This window comes from Puma concolor, chromosome B1 (assembly GCF_028749965.1).
Source record: "Puma concolor isolate L17-30 chromosome B1, mPumCon1.1.hap2, whole genome shotgun sequence".
Taxonomy (NCBI): domain Eukaryota; kingdom Metazoa; phylum Chordata; class Mammalia; order Carnivora; family Felidae; genus Puma; species Puma concolor.
The window spans coordinates 201,424,109-201,443,224 of NC_141670.1; the positions used below are offsets into that span (position 1 = coordinate 201,424,109).

The 19,116-nt window shown below is 42.6% G+C and overlaps 1 protein-coding gene across 6 annotated transcripts in view; it reads right to left on the minus strand.

Moving 5' to 3' along the window:
- Positions 1–19,116, minus strand: part of STX18 (syntaxin 18) — a 121,275-nt gene that overhangs the window by 76,065 nt on the left and 26,094 nt on the right. The window contains exon 1 of one of the 6 annotated variants that reach the window (XM_086705460.1): positions 3,265–3,386. The exons of 4 other annotated variants lie outside the window; for them this stretch is intronic. The gene's annotated coding sequence lies outside the window, so the exon portion shown is untranslated. Of the gene's footprint in view, positions 1–267; positions 560–3,264; positions 3,387–19,116 lie in introns of those variants that run through there. One more of the 6 variants, XM_086705459.1, reaches the window with a different exon arrangement.

The window sequence follows — 19,116 nt, forward strand, 5'->3', positions numbered from 1 at the left end:
GCCTCGCCCGTCCCCGATCCAGGGTCCACGCTCCCACGCCACCCACCGCGCTAGCCCGCACTCTGGAGGAGGAGGAGGAGGAGGAGGAAGAGGAGGAGGGGGAGGAGGGGGAGGGAGAGGAGGAGGGGGAGGGAGAGGAGGAGGGGGAGGAGGAGGAGCCAGGCCTGGGAGAAGCGTGCTGTTTGACAATCAGCAGCTTGGCGTGTCCTTCCAAGCCTCCCATGATGCTGCCTACACAACAGCGGGCAGAAACGCTGGCCTTCTCACCCTTGCCGTGCTCGGCAACCGCCGCGCCGTGGGTTCTGGAATCCGAAAAGGCCTGTCGCCAGCCACAGCAAACCGCGGGGCCGTGTGCAGACTAAGGTGCTCTGAGGCCGAAGCGCTCGGGGGGCATGCAGAGAGGACAGGCGCAGGGAGGCCGTGCGGAGCAGGGACTCACACGCCCCGCGCAGGACGCAGGGAGGAGGTTCCCTCCAGCGCCAGCCGAGGCAAACCGGCCTGTGTCTGAGGGCGCTTCGCCGACGCCTAGCCAACGTTAAGAGCTGGCTTCTTCATGGTTTACACAGAAACGAATTCCATAAAGCCAGCGTTTCAAGCCGCGTACTTTCTGAGGACTGTGGTTGGGCCCGCCACCCCCGCGCCACCACCCAGACTGGCTGCAGGAATGGATAATCGCAGACCCGCAAGAGGACAATGGCCCAGATTCCCCCTCGGGCTCCACAGAGCCCGGGCAGCCGGGAAAGACAGGGCACTCCCCTCCTCGCCCCCCAGGATCCACACAAGAAGGCCTCTGTGGTGCAGGTTTAGGACAGGGTGACCTGTGACTCAGCTCTGAGGCTCAGGCTGGAGTGCCAGGATCATGAGACAACATGCCAACAAAGAGCACAGACTTCCAGTTTCCAATATGTTTATTATGCACCATCAATGAAGCAAAACTGTTGGGGGGGGGGGGGGCGGCGTGGAGGTTGGGGAAGGCAAACTAGAAAAAAATGAAGTCATCATTCAACTTATTCGGCAATGACTGACCAGGCCCCAGAACAGAATGTTGCTTCATTATTCTGTGATAAATACCAAAAACATCAACAGGCGATTGAACATCTATTTACTCATTCACTGGCACTCACAGAACACAATGCACCGGGCAGTTTTAACCTGTCCTACAAAGGGGAGCCCGGGGGGCTCAATCGGTTAAGCGTCAGACTCTTGATTTCCGCTCAGGTCGTGATCTCAGGTTCGTGAGTTCAAGCTCCAAGTCCGGCTCTGCACTGACAGCACAGAGCCTGCTTGGGATTCTTTCTCTTTCTTTGTCTCACGCTCTCTCTCTCTCTCTCTCTCCAAATAACTTTAAAAAACCAAATAAAAAATAAAAATGCACTGTCGTAAAAATATCAACTCAGTTAATTCTCATCAACAACAACCTTATGAGATATAATATTATCCCTATTTTACATATGAGGAAACTGAAGCACAGACAAGTAAAATACTGTACCCAATGTCACTCAGCTAACATGTAGCATAACTGGATTAAAACCCAGTTAATGTGGCTCCAGAATCTTTGTTCTTAAGTGCTGTCTATACTGCCTAACATGCTAGAACTTATAAAATCTGCCGGTATAAGATGTGTCCACTGGTCCTCAGAATCACCTTGTCATACCGTCCTGTGATACATCTACTATGCCTAGGACAAAATTCGTATTGTGCCTACTGAGGTCAACTAAGATGAACTCTACCTTCTGAGACACAAGACTAGAGAGAGACAATATGCTATCCCAGCCAGAGAAAGTATTTCTGGGTGTTTACATCTGAAGGTATATGATATGTGTCAAAAAAGAGGTATGATTACTAATTACTGTCACTGGACAGATGCTGCGGGTTTTTTTCTACTTGTTAGAAAAAGTCACTTAAGACGTTAATGATATTAATGAGGAAAATCAAACTTAACTCTCGCTCCACAGAACCTCAGTGAATACTGCTTGTCGTTATAAAGTTACAACTCATTTATACACATCTTCTCTAAATTTCGAAGTTGTTTGTTTTTAAGAATAAAAAGTGGAGGGAATCACGTAGAGTAAAAAAAAAAAGCAAACGGATTTGAAGCAACTCTCTTACTTCCTTGCAAAGTAAGATAACAAGCCCAATAATAATAAACCCCACATGGCCGACTACTGCCAGTGTATCAGCAAAGTTCCCTACTAGACTCCCTGTACTTTGAAACAATCTCACCCATTTATTTTATCTTCAATGCTCAGCAATGACCGGCAATGACTGGCACAGTCCCAATTGTCCATTAATATTTACTGTACTGCTAAACAAAAGTAAGTCCATGTGTGTGGACTGTTCGTGTCATTGGTCCAATCCAAAATCAAAGACTTTATAATCTCTCCAAGGAATCCAGTTCTGTAACGTTAATTCACTAGTACATAACACCATCGTTGGGACAAAACAATCAGCTAACACAGCACAGGCAATCAGGATATTTAGGAAGTATAGTAACAATTAGCTATGTCCAAATAGGTATAGGCTAGTATTCCCAAATATCAGGCAAATAACAAGGCAGTTTAAGTGTTAAGATAAAGATCTTGGTTTCATAACAGATGAGGAAAAGAGAGAGAAAAAGATGTGGACGATGAGAGATGCTGAACACCGGGGAGACGGGAATCTCCCTCTCTGAGGGCCTCTGACCACAGACATCATTTACTTCACAGGGCCTGGGGCTATTTCTGCAAGAAGACAGAAAGCTCACCTAGCGGCATATACCAGCTCTAGAATTCCTTGGTTATACAGCATGTGAAACAAAACACACAACCGGGCCAAACCCGCAAATGAAGAAAAAAGGTGCCACTGCTCAGCCAGGGGACAATTTGAGGCTCTCCTGAATTTACATAAAACAAACATTTCAAAAATTTACCCCAGTGCCTAACAAACTTTCCTTAAAAGATCTTTTCTTTTAAATTAAAAACAGTAGCTTTATTAATGCACAACCCATTTCAAATTTGAAACACAACTCTAAGCCATACCTTGTGGAATGGAAAGCCATAATTGTAATGTGGAATGAGACCAACTGAAATCAATGTAAACTATCTGAAGTAAGTAAATACTTTTTTTTTCCTAGGGGGTAGTATAAAACGTATGAAATTACATAGTAAGAAGTTATTAATTTGAAATTATGAAGTGGAATTGAGGACTTCAAAATATTCATAGATTTTTTTTTTCCAAAGACTTTTGAAAGCAGAGAAAACCATATCATGCTCTGGAAAAGCTTACCTTTCAGAAAAATAACATTTGCTTTGCACAGCTGCTTGACCGTGTACTGCAGAGCAACAATAATCTGCATCCCCCCCAAGCCCAGCACCGATTCAAGTGGAATTTTCAGGTTCACAGGTATTACACCGACTGGCTTCTACACACACACATTCGTTATTTAATAGCTAATCCAATTTAATTATTAAACCTGAGCCAGGTGAGAACAGGAACCGTGTCAAGTTACCTGTAAAACAGACTATTATGGCAAGCAGGTTTATGAAAACTTCAACAATCACTAAGCAAAAGAATCACGAGCAGCAGAACATTACCGTGAAGTCAGAAGAACTAACCAAGCACCAGGCACTCAAAAACATTTGCTAAATCAAAGACTAAAGGAATATTCGTTCAATGGGGGAAAATGGCTCTTCAGATTTATTTTTTTCCAAATAAAATGACTGTTGATTTAAACAGCAGTTATTGTGGATTTCACCTGGCTGTCCATGGTCCAGAAGGGGCACTGTCCCCCACCATTAGCATCCACGCCCCCAGGGACAGAGGTGGGGCAGCCGCCTCAGCGATCCTGTCCATGATCCTATCCTCAAAGGGATTTTAAAGTGGGTTCTTCATCGCTTGGTATTACGAAAAAATGTGCCTCTTCAACCATATTTCAAATTTCTTGTTTTGTAACTTTATTTTCTGCTTGTTGTGGATGGTTTATGAAATATGCAAAATATAAAGAAGAAAAAAAATCAACCCATAATATCATCACCTAGAAATAAGCTTTTACCGCTTTGATATATTATGACCCATTTTGTGTACATATCCTTTCTATAACTGAAACCATTATGTATACAAGTCTATATTCTATTTATTTTAATTGACACCATAATGAGCACTTTCCCATGTAATTAAAATTTCTTCTAAAAATTACTTTCATGGCTATATACATCTCATTGTTTAAATTTACCATAATTTGACTTCCTCTATTGCTGAATGACTAGGCTGTTTCCTCTAATTTGTCACAAGGATAAATTAAGCTGTAATGAACATCTTTTTGCTAAACCATACCAGAATATTTTTCCATACCCAAAACTTTATCGGATTCTGATTCCTAAGATAAAGAGAAATTGCAAGGCAAAAAGTTACCAACAGCTTTAAATGCTGACTTGCATCGCCAAACGGTCTCCCAGACAGGAGGGGATCTCTCTGCCTCACCCTCACTGGCCCCCCAGGCCCCGGCACTGGGCGGGGTCGAGCAGGAGTGCTGCCAATCAGTACTCACCGCCCCCCCCCCACCCCGCCCCACTTTGTGTGCCTGTGCAGAACGACTGCATTTAAAACAGTAAACAACACGATTATCGTGGTATCACTATTCCCAATTTCTTTGGCTCAACCTAGGGATAATTTGCTATAATACCGGGTGAAGTGAGCCTTCAGTTTCCTCATCTGGAAAGAGGAGAGTCAGGTTAATCGGCCTCTAAGGCTCTGCTGAGTCCTAACGTTTTATATCTTACCTGTCATAGTGCCGACACCCTGGGTGCAGGGGCCCACGGGGCACTGACAGAGGATTACAATGTAATGTAGCTCCTTAAAGCTGTTCAGCTGTTACTCATCTTGTTTTTCCTGGAGCAAATCATGAACAATAACTCTGCCAATTGGAAATACTTAAATACAATTGCCATACTGTTTTATAAAAAGAAAGATAGCATTTACTTCTCGTATTTAAATACACAACCTAGCTTTTGATTCTCAACTCAGGCCCTATAAAACTAGATGCAACAGCTGGAAATTCTGATTCAAAATTACGACTTCACGGAAAACCAGACGCTCCATGGAAGATAAGGTTTCCTGGAGAAGTGTAGCATTGTTAGAGGCCATCAAAAATCTGTATGAGATTTTCTTCAGAAAAACAGAAACCTCCAAGATACTACTGAGCATTAAGAATCTGCACATTAACAGAAAGATGAAGCCGCCAACCTGCAGGTCACGTTCCTTAGCAGCAATTAAGCGAATTTATTTGATGCGCGCACATACAGCTCTTACCCTCCAGCTCTTACCCTCCAGCCGTAACAGGCCTCAAAGTATCTGCAGGGTAACTCCAAATCACTGCACGTACAAAGAACACAAATGACAACACTATTGCTTTTAATCCTGTGAAAATTACGTTAGGTTAAAAAGTACTAAAAATACCCTAAATATTATTTCAGCAGCAAATTCAAGCTTACTAGGTCAAAAACCTTACATGTAAACACCACTATTTTCATTCTTGAAAATTAAAAATTAATTTCATAGCATATAATACTGTTCAGGAACGAAAACATTGTCCCTTTTGTGTCCTTTCAAAGGAAACTGAAAAGGTTAATAGATTTGAAGTCAAGTTTTACGTAAACATTTTACATGAAAGCTCTCGCCTGGATCAGGAGAGAAAAATACGGCTCTTTTACTAGATGCCCGGAGTCGAGGAAACCGTGACTGACAAAACAGCTCACGTGCTCACACACGAGTCCCAGGAGGCCGGGGGCGGCCACCCCTGGGGGTACGGGCGGGACTTGCCAGGGCACACCCGCACACACCTGTAAGGGGGACCCGTGTCCAGGCCCTCGGCGTCCACACATACTCGCTCCCGAGGCGGCCCTGCCTGGGGGTCTGCTGAAACCCACAGCCCCCCGGGCTCTGCTTTCCCATGCGCCCTCCACAAGCACCTCTCCCACGTCGTACAAGAAGGATGCAGCTGTCACCGCGCCTGAATCTGACCACGGGACACCGTCCTACATGCACATAAACACGTGTCGCGAAGGAAACTCGGACGTGCCGGGTGAGCTGAGACCGGGAGCGGCTCCGCTGACCAGACGAAAAACCCGCTGCAGCTCTCCGGGCACCCAACTTTTCTCACTAAACTCGATGAAGGAAGGATCGCACTGAGCTGTCATCTGACAGGTTATTTTTTAAAGTTCTGGGGGCATCTTGGCATGTCACTCAGAGGAAGTTCAAAGAACTGCGTGCAGTGGCTGTGCCCTAACAAACTCCTTCCATTCTTGTCCATTTATTTATGCAAGCGACGTTTCTTAGCTCTCATGTTGTAGGAGATGAAAAGGAAGAACATAGTGGATATTGGACACTGTCATAGCCTAGAAAAGAGCTGCTATATTCACCCACTTGCACATGATCTAGTTAAAAACATCTGTTGCCTTAAGGGCTTTTTTTAAAAATTTTTATTTATTTTTTTTTTTTTAAATTTTTTTTTTTCAACGTTTATTTATTTTTGGGACAGAGAGAGACAGAGCATGAACGGGGGAGGGGCAGAGAAAGAGGAAGACACAGAATCGGAAACAGGCTCCAGGCTCTGAGCCATCAGCCCAGAGCCTGACGTGGGGCTCGAACTCACGGACCGCGAGATCGTGACCTGGCTGAAGTCGGACGCTTAACCGACTGCGCCAGCCAGGCGCCCCAAATTTTTATTTATTTTTGAAAGAGACAGAGCATGAGCAGGGGATGGGCAGAGACAGAGGGACACAGAATCCGAAGTGGGCTCCAGGCCCTGAGCCGTCAGCACACGTCCCGACGCGGGGCTGGAACTCACAGACCGCGAGATCATGACCTGAGCCGAAGTCGGTGGCTTAACCGACTGAGCCACCCAGGCGCCCCTTACATGCCCATTTTTATTGCACAGAGGTATGAGAGAGTGATCAAAGTTTCACTTTAAAATGTCAAGTTTTATAATATCCTGGAAATCATACCCTTTCGACTAAACTTACAATGACAAATTATAGATGTCACCTTGAAATACAGGTGTCTGTATGTGTGTACATATTTTTGTGGGAAAGAATTTTTCAAATTTCTTTTAAAGGATAAATGAACAAAAATGCATAAAGGTTTATGGTCTGGTGGGGTGAAGAACACTGAACATATATAATTACAGACGATTAAAATTCTACGAAGCAAACTCATAGGGAGACTGTGAGCATAAAATAGAAGTGCCCAACCTAGTCTGGGGTGGGGGAGGGCCATGAAAAGTAAGCCTCAAGAGGACAAGGATTGCACCTGTCTTACTCACTTTTATATTCCCAGGGTCTAGAATAAACGACTGAAGGCAATGTTTGTGCTAAGAAATAAATAAAAATAAGGAACTGGCCTGGCAAAGACAGTGGAAGGAAAGGTGTTTCAGACAGAGGGAACAGCATACGTAAAAGCTATGCGGCAGAGAACATGAAATGTTCAAGGAACCAAGCTGAATCATATCAGGCTCACAATCTATATTAGAGATTTTTTTTTCCCTAAAGAGGTAACTGGAAATTTTTTAATCAGGGAAGTGATATAATCAGGTTTATTTTTTTATATATTTATTATCTCTCAGGAAAAAAATATCTGTTGCTAATCAGGAAGAAAGTAGTCATTCATTCATTCATGAAATATTAACTGAGTGGTATTTGTGTCAGACACTATATTGGGCACTAGGATATAGGAGTAAACAGACAAGGAAGCCCTGCTAGAACTTGCAATGTATCAAAAAGGATTTATGTTAAAAGAGTGAAAAGAGAAGCTAATTGGGAGACTGAGAGAAAACACGTACTTGCAAATCATGGATCTGACACAGGACTTGTGCCCAGAACATATAAAGACCTCTCTCACGCCTAATACTAAGAAAACAGTACTCAATTTTAGAATGGGCAAAAGACTTGTCCAGACACCTCACTAAAGATGGCAAATAGGCACATGAAAGATGTATTGCGTCATTAGCCATTAGGGAAAGGCAAATTAACATGAATTATCACTACACGCTTTCTGAAATTGCTAAAATAAAAAATGCTGCCAATACCAAGTGCTGGTGAGGATACGGAGCACCTGGCACTCCCACAACTGCTGGTGATAACACAAAACGGTATAGCCACCGTGAAAAACAAGATCGGAGTTAACTGTTTTCAGTAACAGTCTATCGAGATAGAATTCATAGGGCATATAATTCCCCCATTTAAAGTAGGCTGTTCAGTGGTTTCCAGTATGTTTACAAGTTGTACAACCATCACCCCAATAATGTGTTTTGTTTTCCCCATACCCATTAGCAGTCACTCCCCATACCTCCCCAAACCCTCCCAGCCTCAGGCAACCAATCTACCTCCCCAACGTCTACCAATCTATGTCCCTGTGGATTTGCCCATTCTGGACATTTCTTACGAATGAAATCATACTACATGTGGCCCTTTGTGACCAGCTTCGTTCACCTGGCATGTTTTCATGGTTCACCCATTTTGTAGTAAGGGTCAATACTTCATTTCTTTTCCTTGCCAATAATATCAATTGTATCTTATTTATCTATTCATCAGTTGATAGACATATGGATTATTTTCGCTTTTTGACCATTATGAATAATGCAGCTAAGAACATTTGCGTACAGGTAGTTTTCTTATAACATTAAGCATATACTTACCGTTCCCACTTTTGGGTACTTGCCCTAGAAAAATGAAATTTATGCTCACCCAAAAACCTGTACATAAATATTTGTAGCAGCTCTATTCATAATTACCAAAGACAAGAAACAGCCCAAATGTGCTTGAACAGGTGATGGATGGCCATAGTACCTCCACATGATAGAATACTACTCAGTAATAAAGAAAGAACTATTGACAGATACACATCTTGAATGGATCTCAAAAGGACTATGCTAACTGAAAGAAGCCCATTTTAGAAGAGTTAGATACTATGTGATTCCATTTACACAACATGCTTGCAAACACAAAACTACAGCAAGGGAGACCAGGTTGGGCAGAGGGGGACAGGGAGACAGGTGTGGCTACAAAGGGATAACATGAGGGAGCTTTGGGGGAGTGATGAAACTGTCCTGGATCCTGATTATGAAATGGTTACAGCAAAAGAGAATGGGTGTGTGTGTGTGTGTGTGTGTGTGTAACGTTAAAAATCCACAGAACTATATAGCAGAAAGGTCAATTTTACTTTCTGTTAATTTTTACAATTTTACGTGAAAAATTTAAAACTATGGTTAAGAAAAAAAGAAACTAATGGAAAGACACACACAGACTCTCCCAGCACCTTACGCTCCAGCTTTGGATAGTAAGCTTTCCTTAACTGCATGCCCATCATCACCCATCAGTCACCGTGCCAGAGAGCTGATCTCAGAACAAATGACTTTGGCCATCCTAACACAGACGGACAAGGTATTCTGAATCCAAATGTGGGTGTTTTTGCACTTAAATACTAGCATGCCTCCCATAACTGCTTGGGATAATTATGAATCATTACTAAATAAATCAATCACAATAACACCCCACCTAGAGTTTAAGACACAGGAATGCCTAGGTGGAAAGCACCTGGTTTCAGGACTTTTAACCCGGGGCTCATATCCTAAACCACTACTGATTTTTGTTTTCTGTGTGTTCAAGATGTCTTAAGTCTGTCATGTGGCCTTTCCATACTTCCCATTTAAGCTGCTTTGGAAGAAAACAGCCTCTCTTTGGACCCCCCCCCCCCCCACTCCCCTTCTTGCCTCTTGTTTATGCTACATAGCCTATATTTAACTTTAGATGATACCAAACAACTTCCAAGTTTGAAAATCCAGGGTTTTGGGTTACAGTGAGAAACACAATGAAACATCACTTTAATTATGTAGATTTTATATATGAAGTTTATTACTCTGAAGCAAAGACTGAGTCCAAAACTTCAGGAGGTGGCGGGGGGTGGGGGGACAGAAGGGGGGAGTAGTACACCCCAAAATGTCAGGATCATTATTCTAAAATCAACAAGAAGGAGTTGGGGCACCCGGGTGGCTCAGTCAGTTAGACGTCTGACTTTGGCTCAGGTCATGATCTCACAGTTCGTGAGTTCGAGCCCTGCATCGGGCTCTGTGCTGTACAGCTCCAAGCCTGGAGCCTGCTTCGGATTCTGTGCCTCCCTCTCTCTCTGCCCCTTGCCCGCTCACGCTCTGTCTCTGTCTCTGAAAAATGAATAAACGTTAAAAAAAATTTTAAATCAACAAGAAGGAGCTGGTTTGTAACAAAAACTGAATTGAACTTGGGAGTCAAAAGACACCAATTTGAATGATCATGGTTTTGTTCATAATCTAGTCAGACTCCAAACAGATAATAAATAATAACCATAGTATGTTAAAAATAACATAATAAACAGTGTTAATAAGGTATGTTAAATGGTGATAAGTGTTATGGGGAGAAAAAAAAGTAGTAGAGTAAGTGAAGGGAAATCAGGTAGAATATGGGGAAAATCTAGGTTGAACGTGGGGAAAGAGGCGAATTATAATTGTAATGGGGTGGTCAGGATGGTCGCATTGAGAAGATGATGTGTAAGGACATGTTTGAAGGAGGGGAGGTTAGCCACAGAGTTAGCCACACAGATATCTGGGGAAAGCATTCCAAGTCCAGGGAGCAAGTCCCCTAAAGTTCCCTAAAGGCCCAAAGACAGGGATATTCCTAGCATGTGTCTACTAGAAACCTCCAAGCAGAGATGTCAGGCAGGTAATCAAACAGAGAGTTGGGAAGAGAAGTCTAAGCTGGGAATAAAAACTGGAGAGTTACTGGAATTCAGATAATAGTGCTGTGAGGCTGGATGAGATCATCATCATCATTCTTTGAACAAATATTTAATGAGTGCCTGTGTGTCAACTCTGTGCCAAAGAGAGGGGAAAGAGAGAGAAAGAAACTCAGCCTCACAAAATACTCTACGGTTCAACTCTAGTTTAAACAGAGCAATTGAGGGGAGGCCAGGGGGAAAGAAACAGAGAGATAATCCCCAGTCATGGTTTTAAAAAAAAAAAAAAAAAAAAAAAGGCCAAAGAAAATTTAAATAAAGATTTAGTGTAAAATGTAGGTTAATACTAAATCTGATTCTTAAAAAAAATTTTTTTTAACATTTATTCGTTTTTGAGAGACAGAGAGAGGCAGAGCATGAGCGGGGGAAGAGGCAGACAGAGGGAGACAACAGAATCCGAGGCAGGCTCCAGGCTCTGAGCCCTCAGCACAGAGCCCGACCCGGGGCGCGAACTCACAAACTGCAAGATCATGACCTGAGCCAAAGTCGGTCAACCGACTGAGCCACCCAGGCGCCCCATTACTAAATCTGATTCTTAATCTCGGTGTTAAGCTGCAGGGCTCTCTATGCGCAAAGTCTCAGATCATCACTGACACTGCTCATCAGCCTGTTCATTGAGAAATCCATGAACGGGAGTCGGAATGTACCTTCTTTCTGAAAGTTTCAAAGAGGAACTTTGGCTGCCCAACCCACGTAAATACAGATGCTGGCTGTTCCTCCCGCCAGCAATGCTAGATCAAGGCTGTTCCAAGACAGCGTTAGGTTTAGTTCCACATATCTGAACTTTTCTTTTCATCATAGCTGTTCATAAAAATGGGTATTTCATTCCTCCTGTATGAGCGGAATGTGGACCTCAAGAGGTATTTTATTTTATTGTTTTTTAAATGTTTATTTATTTTTGAGACAGAGAGAGACAGAGCATGAACGGAGGAGGAGCAGAGAGAGGGAGACACAGAATCCGAAGCAGGCTCCAGGCTCTGAGCTGTCAGCACAGACCCTGACACGGGGCTCGAACCCACGGACCAGGAGATCGTGACCTGAGCCGAAGTCGGACGCTTAACCGACTGAGCCACCCAGAGGCCCCTCAAGAGGTATTTTAGAGAAGGCAGCATAATTCTGATGCAATACTAACAGCGACTCATGAGTGAATGGGCTTTGCTTCAAAAGTTTGAGTTTGGAATATGTTGTTTAGGAACCCAAGAGACAACAAATGTCCATCCGAACCTGGGTGGCAGCTGAATTAACAGTCCCTCTAAGCCCAGGGGATGGGATATCTGTACATGAGGTCAGCTATGTGCTGGAAACTCTGTTCAATGTGGGACTGAAATGTGTGACAATAACCAAACTACACTCACGGTTTATGTATACCACCAGGTTAGTTCAGGTTCTCTTGAAAGGAAACTAATTCTAGCTAACTTTCAAAAAGTGCAGAAGGGGAGAGAGGTACTGAATGGATGCTAAGGTTATTCAACATGTTGGCAAGACGGATTAAAATTCAGGGATTATCAACGTTAAGCCCCCCTGACCTTTTGAGCCAGATAATTCTGTGTGATACGGGAGCTGTCCCAGACACTGCAGGATGGTTTAGCAGCCTCCCTGGCCTCTACCCACTAGATGCCAGCTACAGCTCTCTAGCTGGGACAACCAAAAATGTCTCCAGACGTGACCAAATAACCCCAGGAGGAGATAAAACAGCCCCCAGTTGAGAAGCCCTGGTTTAATGAAAAAAACACGGGAAACGCAACGACAGAGCCGGGCCTCTGAAACCACTGGAAGCAGAGACTGAAAACACCTTTGATTTCTAAGTCCTTTTTCTCTGCATTTTAGCTCCATTCTCAGCAATGGACACATGGCCACCAAACAGCTCCTGAGTTTTGTTCGTTAAAATCTAGGCCTCTGAACAAAGAATGAGTCTCTTTCCTAATTCGAATTTTTAAAAACTCCTAGGGAGGGATTCCGATTGCTCTGATTTGAACCTGGTCTGGGACCTGGAGGGGAGGGGGTGAGGGGGTGTTACCTGGCAACACGGCAGCATCCGCTGAAACCACCAGTTTGAAGTCAGAGGCGGGATCAGTTCCCAAAAGGAAGAAGGTGCTATTGGTGATAAAAGGTGGGTTTGAGGACAAAGAAAAAATAACAGGTATGTACCACAACCATTTAATATTGGATAATCAGCATAACCACTACAAACAGCCACGGTTATTAACAGTTCTTCACGATATTGAACTGGATTTGTTTTTCTAGATTTGGGGCGTGTTTGTGAGTAAGGTACTCTGGGAAGCATTTGAGTCTACTGGGAGACCATTATTAATTTTTGGATAAGTGGGCAGAGGACATAATATCTATTCTATGCTCGGCTGTTTTGTCACTGATGTATTTTAAAGTGAATTTCTGGACGGTACATTTAAAAAATCCACAGATGAAATCTGGGAATATTACTATTACTATAATATTACTGCCCACAGTCAGACATGACAAAGGACTGACGGTTGGTATGCTTTGTGGGCTACTAACAAAATATACTTTAACATGTGACTCTGCCTAAGTCAACGGAAGACCATAATTGAACAACCATTGCCCAATTTGTGGGCTAACAGAAAACCAAATGTTTGCCTTGAAACTTTCCAATTGGGTTCAAGAATAAAACCCAGGAATAAGATAATATACACATCAAAAGGACATAATGCATTCAATTCAGAATTAAATGAAGAAAACAGTCTAAGTTAAAAAATTTTAAGACTCTCCCAAAGACTAAGAGGAGATAGGACCGAGGAAATCCTTCCTGCTTCTCTCACTAGCAACTCCCAGAAATTATGTTCTGTGTTCATTCAAGAAGCACTTACTTGCCCCTTGAATAGAGAGCGGGCGGGGGCGGGGCAGGCCGGGGCGGGGCGTGGGTACGCTAGCCTGGATCGCAAATCTCAGCTTTGCCTCGCATGGCCAGAACTCCTAAGGGGCTTTGCATGCATCTGTGAGCTCCACAGAAGTAGGCTCGAACACCTGATTAGAACCTTATCTCGGAGGAAGCACCCTTTATTGGGCCACAATTAAAGGAAGGACGGAGAAAACAGTCTAAAGGTGTAGAGGAGTCCTTTCAGTCAGCTTGATGGGAGTTGGGCCTAATGGTCACAGCCCTCTCTGTTCTTGGCTCTGGGCTATAGTTGGTTTTTGGGGCGACACACCCCAGGGAGCAACATAAAGAATTCGTAATATTTTCGAAGCCCATCACTGGATTACTTAAATACGGCACCCTGGAAATCTCCAAAATCCCACGGTTACTAAAAATCACATTTCTTCATTTTAAACAGACACCCAACAAAAAGGAATAACCAAGATTCTTCATCCTCCAATGGGGAAAAAGTGGCCCCACACTTAACAGCTTCACTGCCAAGCCAGAGGTCAGGAGGTCTCCTTGCTAATGCAGTAATAATGTGCCAGTTGGCTGTGATCAAACAACTATAAAGTTCTATCTTTTCTTATAAAAGACTGATGTTCAATCATTGCTTTCACAAATGACATGATTTCTCTCCACCTTGGAGAAAAGCATGCAAATATGTGAGTCAGTACTGGAGGTAAAACTGTAAGATTCCACCTTCCACCACGGGGGACAATCCAGCCTAAAGAGAAATGATGGGCAACCCTCAGACTTCAAAAACCACGAGGCCAAGACCTGTACACTATGACTTCACTGCATCAAGCAGCACCCCAAAAGTGTTCCACAAATGTACACCGAGCGATTCCTTCTGCAAGGCTTCTCCATGAGTCAGGAAGACTCGTAGATATACAAATCAGAGCAATGTTTCTCAATCTTCTCACTACAGATGGGAAAGCAGTTGCATAAATAATATCGCAAGTTAAGCAATCAACTTGTCAAGCTCGGCAACAGATAGTACAACTTCAATGGAAAACACACTTCATGAGTCAAATTCATTTTATCATTGTTCTCATTTTTAAAAATTTACAGTATGAAATAAAAATGTTCTTTCTTTCAGCTATTTGGTTATGGTCAAAAGAGACAGAGAGAGAGAGAACACTGAAGTGTTGTTTAGATGCGATTTCTATTAACTTTTAAGGATCCTTCACTCCTAACCTTTCAATACTAAGGACCCTGAATGGATGATCCACTTTGTCTCTATTTTTCAACACAACCATTTATTTAATGTTAATCCCTTTTATTTAATCTTAATACCTTAGGAAATGGCTTCTCAACTCTTCACTGAAACTATTCTCTACATGATAACCGGCTGGTCTTTCCTCTGTTGCACGATTCTTAACCGATTATTTAATCAAAACTCCCTCTTCCTTGGGATCCATGGTATTCTAATCTGTATCCTTTACCCTCTGAAGGCACACCCCAGGAAGAGTCCTGGCACCTGGCCAAAGGAGCTCTTTTTAGCACCTTTCTCCCTAAATTTGACCTGTGGAATTCACAAACGTCCACAAGGCAGCATAAGCAGGAAACACGGCATATGTTTTGTTGGGTGAACGCACTGTTGTCTTAGGAATGTTCTCCTCCCATACTCACTGTTCAGTATTCAACGACCTCACTCAGCTTCAGCCACCCAAATTACCCCAGCAACTCCTTAGTGTTTTCTACTACTTTTGCCATTATTGTTATATATAATCAGGTATGTTTACATGTGTTTATTTGTGGATGCCTATCTTTGTGGCCCAGCGGCCTTCTGTGGCCTATATTAATAAAAGCTAATACTTATTGAACATTTACTATGAACGGACACTACTCCTAACTATTTTTGTAACAACCCTATGAGGCAGGCACTTAAAACCCCCATTTTACCAAGGAGAAGACTGACACACACAAAGGTGAAATGACTTGCCTGAGTTGCACGGCCAGAAAGGGCCAAAGCTGGGGCTTGAAATTGAGGCAGACTAGAGACCAGCATCTCTGTATGCCACACTCACTGTATGTCTTTACATTGGCCCATTGTTTTCTTTTAGATGATGTACTTGTTGGGGCACCTGGGTGGCTCAGTTAAGTGTCCAACTTCGGCTCAGGTCATGATCTCAAGGTTCGTGAGTTTGAGCCCCACATCGGGCTCTGTGCTGAGCTCAGAGCCTGCAGCCTGCTTCTGATTCTGTGTCTCCCTTTCTCTCTGCCCCTCCCCTGCTCTTGTTCTATCTGCCTGTCTGTCTGTCTCTCTCTCTCTCTCTCTCAAAAATAAATATTTTAACAAATGTAGATGATATACTTGTCAAAGGCAAGCACTATTTTCTTCCCAACTATTCTCCCAGTGCCCAGTAGAGCACTCGGACAAAAATAAGGTATGTTAACTACACGAGTTAAGGATTTATACTTTGACTGCATTTCTTTTATTTCTTTCACTTGATTCACTATATTCATTCAACAAATGTTTTTTTGCATTTCTATTATGACCACGTGCTATAGACTGAAACCAAACAGGATATGGCCAGTGCCCTCAAGAAGTAGGGAAAACTAACAGTCAACATTGCAGTTATAACAGACATAATTACAGGCTGTGTCATTTCGGCCAATGAACAAACTAGCACAATTTTCTATGGGTCCAGAATGTATATAAAAATAAAATTTATAAAATATTTACAAAGAACTTTCCTGTACCGGGGGGTAGGGTGACAAAACCCTGATCTGAATTATTGTCCTGCCACTTTGGGGTTTATGGTCAAGTCAAGTTGGGTTCTCTGAAGCTCATGTCTCTTACTCATCTATAAAACAGGGAGGCTTTCCTAAAAGGACTGTTAAAATCAAGTGAAAATGGCAAAATGGAACATTTTTAAGAAACGCTGGCTATTATACACATACTGAGACCTCACATGGGCCCCATAATAGCACAACCCTTTGTCAACAGAGCAGAAAGCAATGTCCTCAAATATAAAAAACATGATTTCTCCAAGACTACGTTCGGTGAAGTACAAATACCGGGCAAGTGCAAGTATATAAAAAAGAAGGTGTAGTTTGGAGCAGTAAGGTTTCAAAGGAATGGATCATTTTTTTAAAAGAAGAGTAATTGGCTGGCTGAAAGGAAAATAGAGGGTGTTGAGGGCAGGGCATCACCACGCCTAGACTCATCTGGGGAAATAAGACCTATATGATGAAATGGCATAAAAGGAAAAGGAAAGGGAGAGAAAGACCAGCAGTGGGGCGCCTAGGTGGCTCAGTCGGTTGAGCATCCAACTCTTGATTTTGGCTCAGGTCATGATCCCAGGGTCGTGGGATCGAGCCCTGCGTCAGGCTCCGTGCTGAGTGTGGAGCACTTGAGGTTCTCTCTCTTCCTCCCTCTCTCTAAAATTTAAAAAAAAAAAAGGGGGGGGGGGCTTGGATGATCTTTAAAAAAAAAAAAAAAAAAAGGGATATAGTGACCAAGCCAGGGAGAAAGGGCAAAAGGCAGACAGAGAGTCTATCATTCAGCCAACAAGGAGCAAGTGCTTGCCACAAGCCAGGCATTGTGTCTGATGGTGCTGGAATACAATGGGAGAACATAACACACGTACAGCCTTTGATCTGAAGAAGCTCATAGTCCAGTGGGAATGGCATAAACAGGTTTAAAAAAAAAATACAAAAATCCGAACCGCGCTAAGCACCATGAAGAAAGTAGCATCAGGGGCCCACATGTTATGTACGAAAGGAGGACCTAGGAGGGAATGCAGGTCTAGGAACTGGGTAGACAAAGAAGCAAGAACGTTTTTACTGAAATCGGGTGAGGGAGTAAATGAGAGGATCCAAGGGGCCTCTCAATTCCGTACTTTAGAAGACTAATCTTTCACCTTTTCTGTGAAGACCCTAAGAAGCATGGGGATGGGAAGGAGGCAGTTGCTGTCCTACTTACTGTTCTTGAGCAATGGTCTCCTAGATCTATAAAGCATAAGGTGTCTGTAATCTTTGGGTTTCACTTTCCCAGTGTAATTCTCAGAAAGCACATCCAGGCCACCAGGTAAAACTACACTTCTCCCCCATGACAGATTCCTTAAAACGTCCAAGGACAGCAAAACCTCAATGAACACACACACACACACACAAAAAGAATGTGGCATACTGGGAATGGCCATAAAGTTCCTAGAAAGATTCATGCTCTAATATGCAATGATTACAATCCAATAAATACCTCAAAATGTGTGCTTCCAATGCTAACTGGAAGGTGACTGACCTTAATACCAAGTAGTGGGGGAAAGGAGCACTGACGACTGCATAAGCACTCTCAAAACTGCGCATCTTTCTGTTCATCGTGTGTTTTAAGAGAATCTTGAATGGCCAAGATTCCTAGATAAAATGTCAATGTTTGGAACTGGCCAGGGCATTTCAAATTCTCACTCAAAGATTCATCAAATCATAAGCAAACTTATTAAGAGAAACGGTTTGAAGGGGGTTTTTAACACTACGCACTGAATCTCACAATGGATACCAGCTGATGAGCAAATGTAATAAAAATGTGTAAGGAGAAAAAAACCTGTAAGACATATTTGATAAAAGAGAGATGTTTTAGCAGCAGTCTACATGCATTTTTAAAAACATCCTATCCAGTGTGCAAAGCAACTGAAAATTACCTTAACTATAGTTTTCTAAGCTGAAGAGGAAAATAAATTATTTTTCCTAGCACATAAAGAAGAGTTCTAGTCAGCAGCAATATTTTAAGGGCTACTTACAAAAAAAAAAAAAAAAAAAATCTACTCAGGGTATAATCCCCTCCCCCACCCCGCAGTCTTGTCTCCAGTGCAAATTATTGATTTGCAGGCATAAGTATTCAGAAAACAAACATCTGATTACAGCATAAGGTATTGCTGATACAAAAGCTTTTGTGATGAGAAAATGCAAGATCTCAAATCTAAGAAGGTAAAACACCAAGTAGCAAAAATGAATCCTTTAAGAACTATCAAGCCAAACAAAAAATAAAATTAGATATAAATTCAAGTTTTAGACTGTGGTCAATTGAGGTCTAGACAAAACCCTATGTTTGTTCACTGCCTAGTCTCCAGTCTGCTCCAAGTTTGAAAAGGTAATTGAACACAGTCTATAATTACTGGATTAGACACAGATGGGCTCTGTACATTTCAGGGGGAAAAAAGCACTGTTTTGATTCATTTTATGATTGCCTGTAAGGTCAGACTTTTCAAAATGTACTTTCATCTGTTAAATGGTTTCTCAAATTCCCTGGGGTATATCTTCAATAACTGTGATGTTTTAAGCAATTTGGGCCTATCAGATCCTGTCTTTGAATGTAACTAGCTGCCCATTTTCTAGTATTATAAATGTGCATGTAGGTTAATTGCTACATCTCTTACATATTTTCTGAAGTTGCAGTTTTGGGGGGAAAACTGAAAAACTGT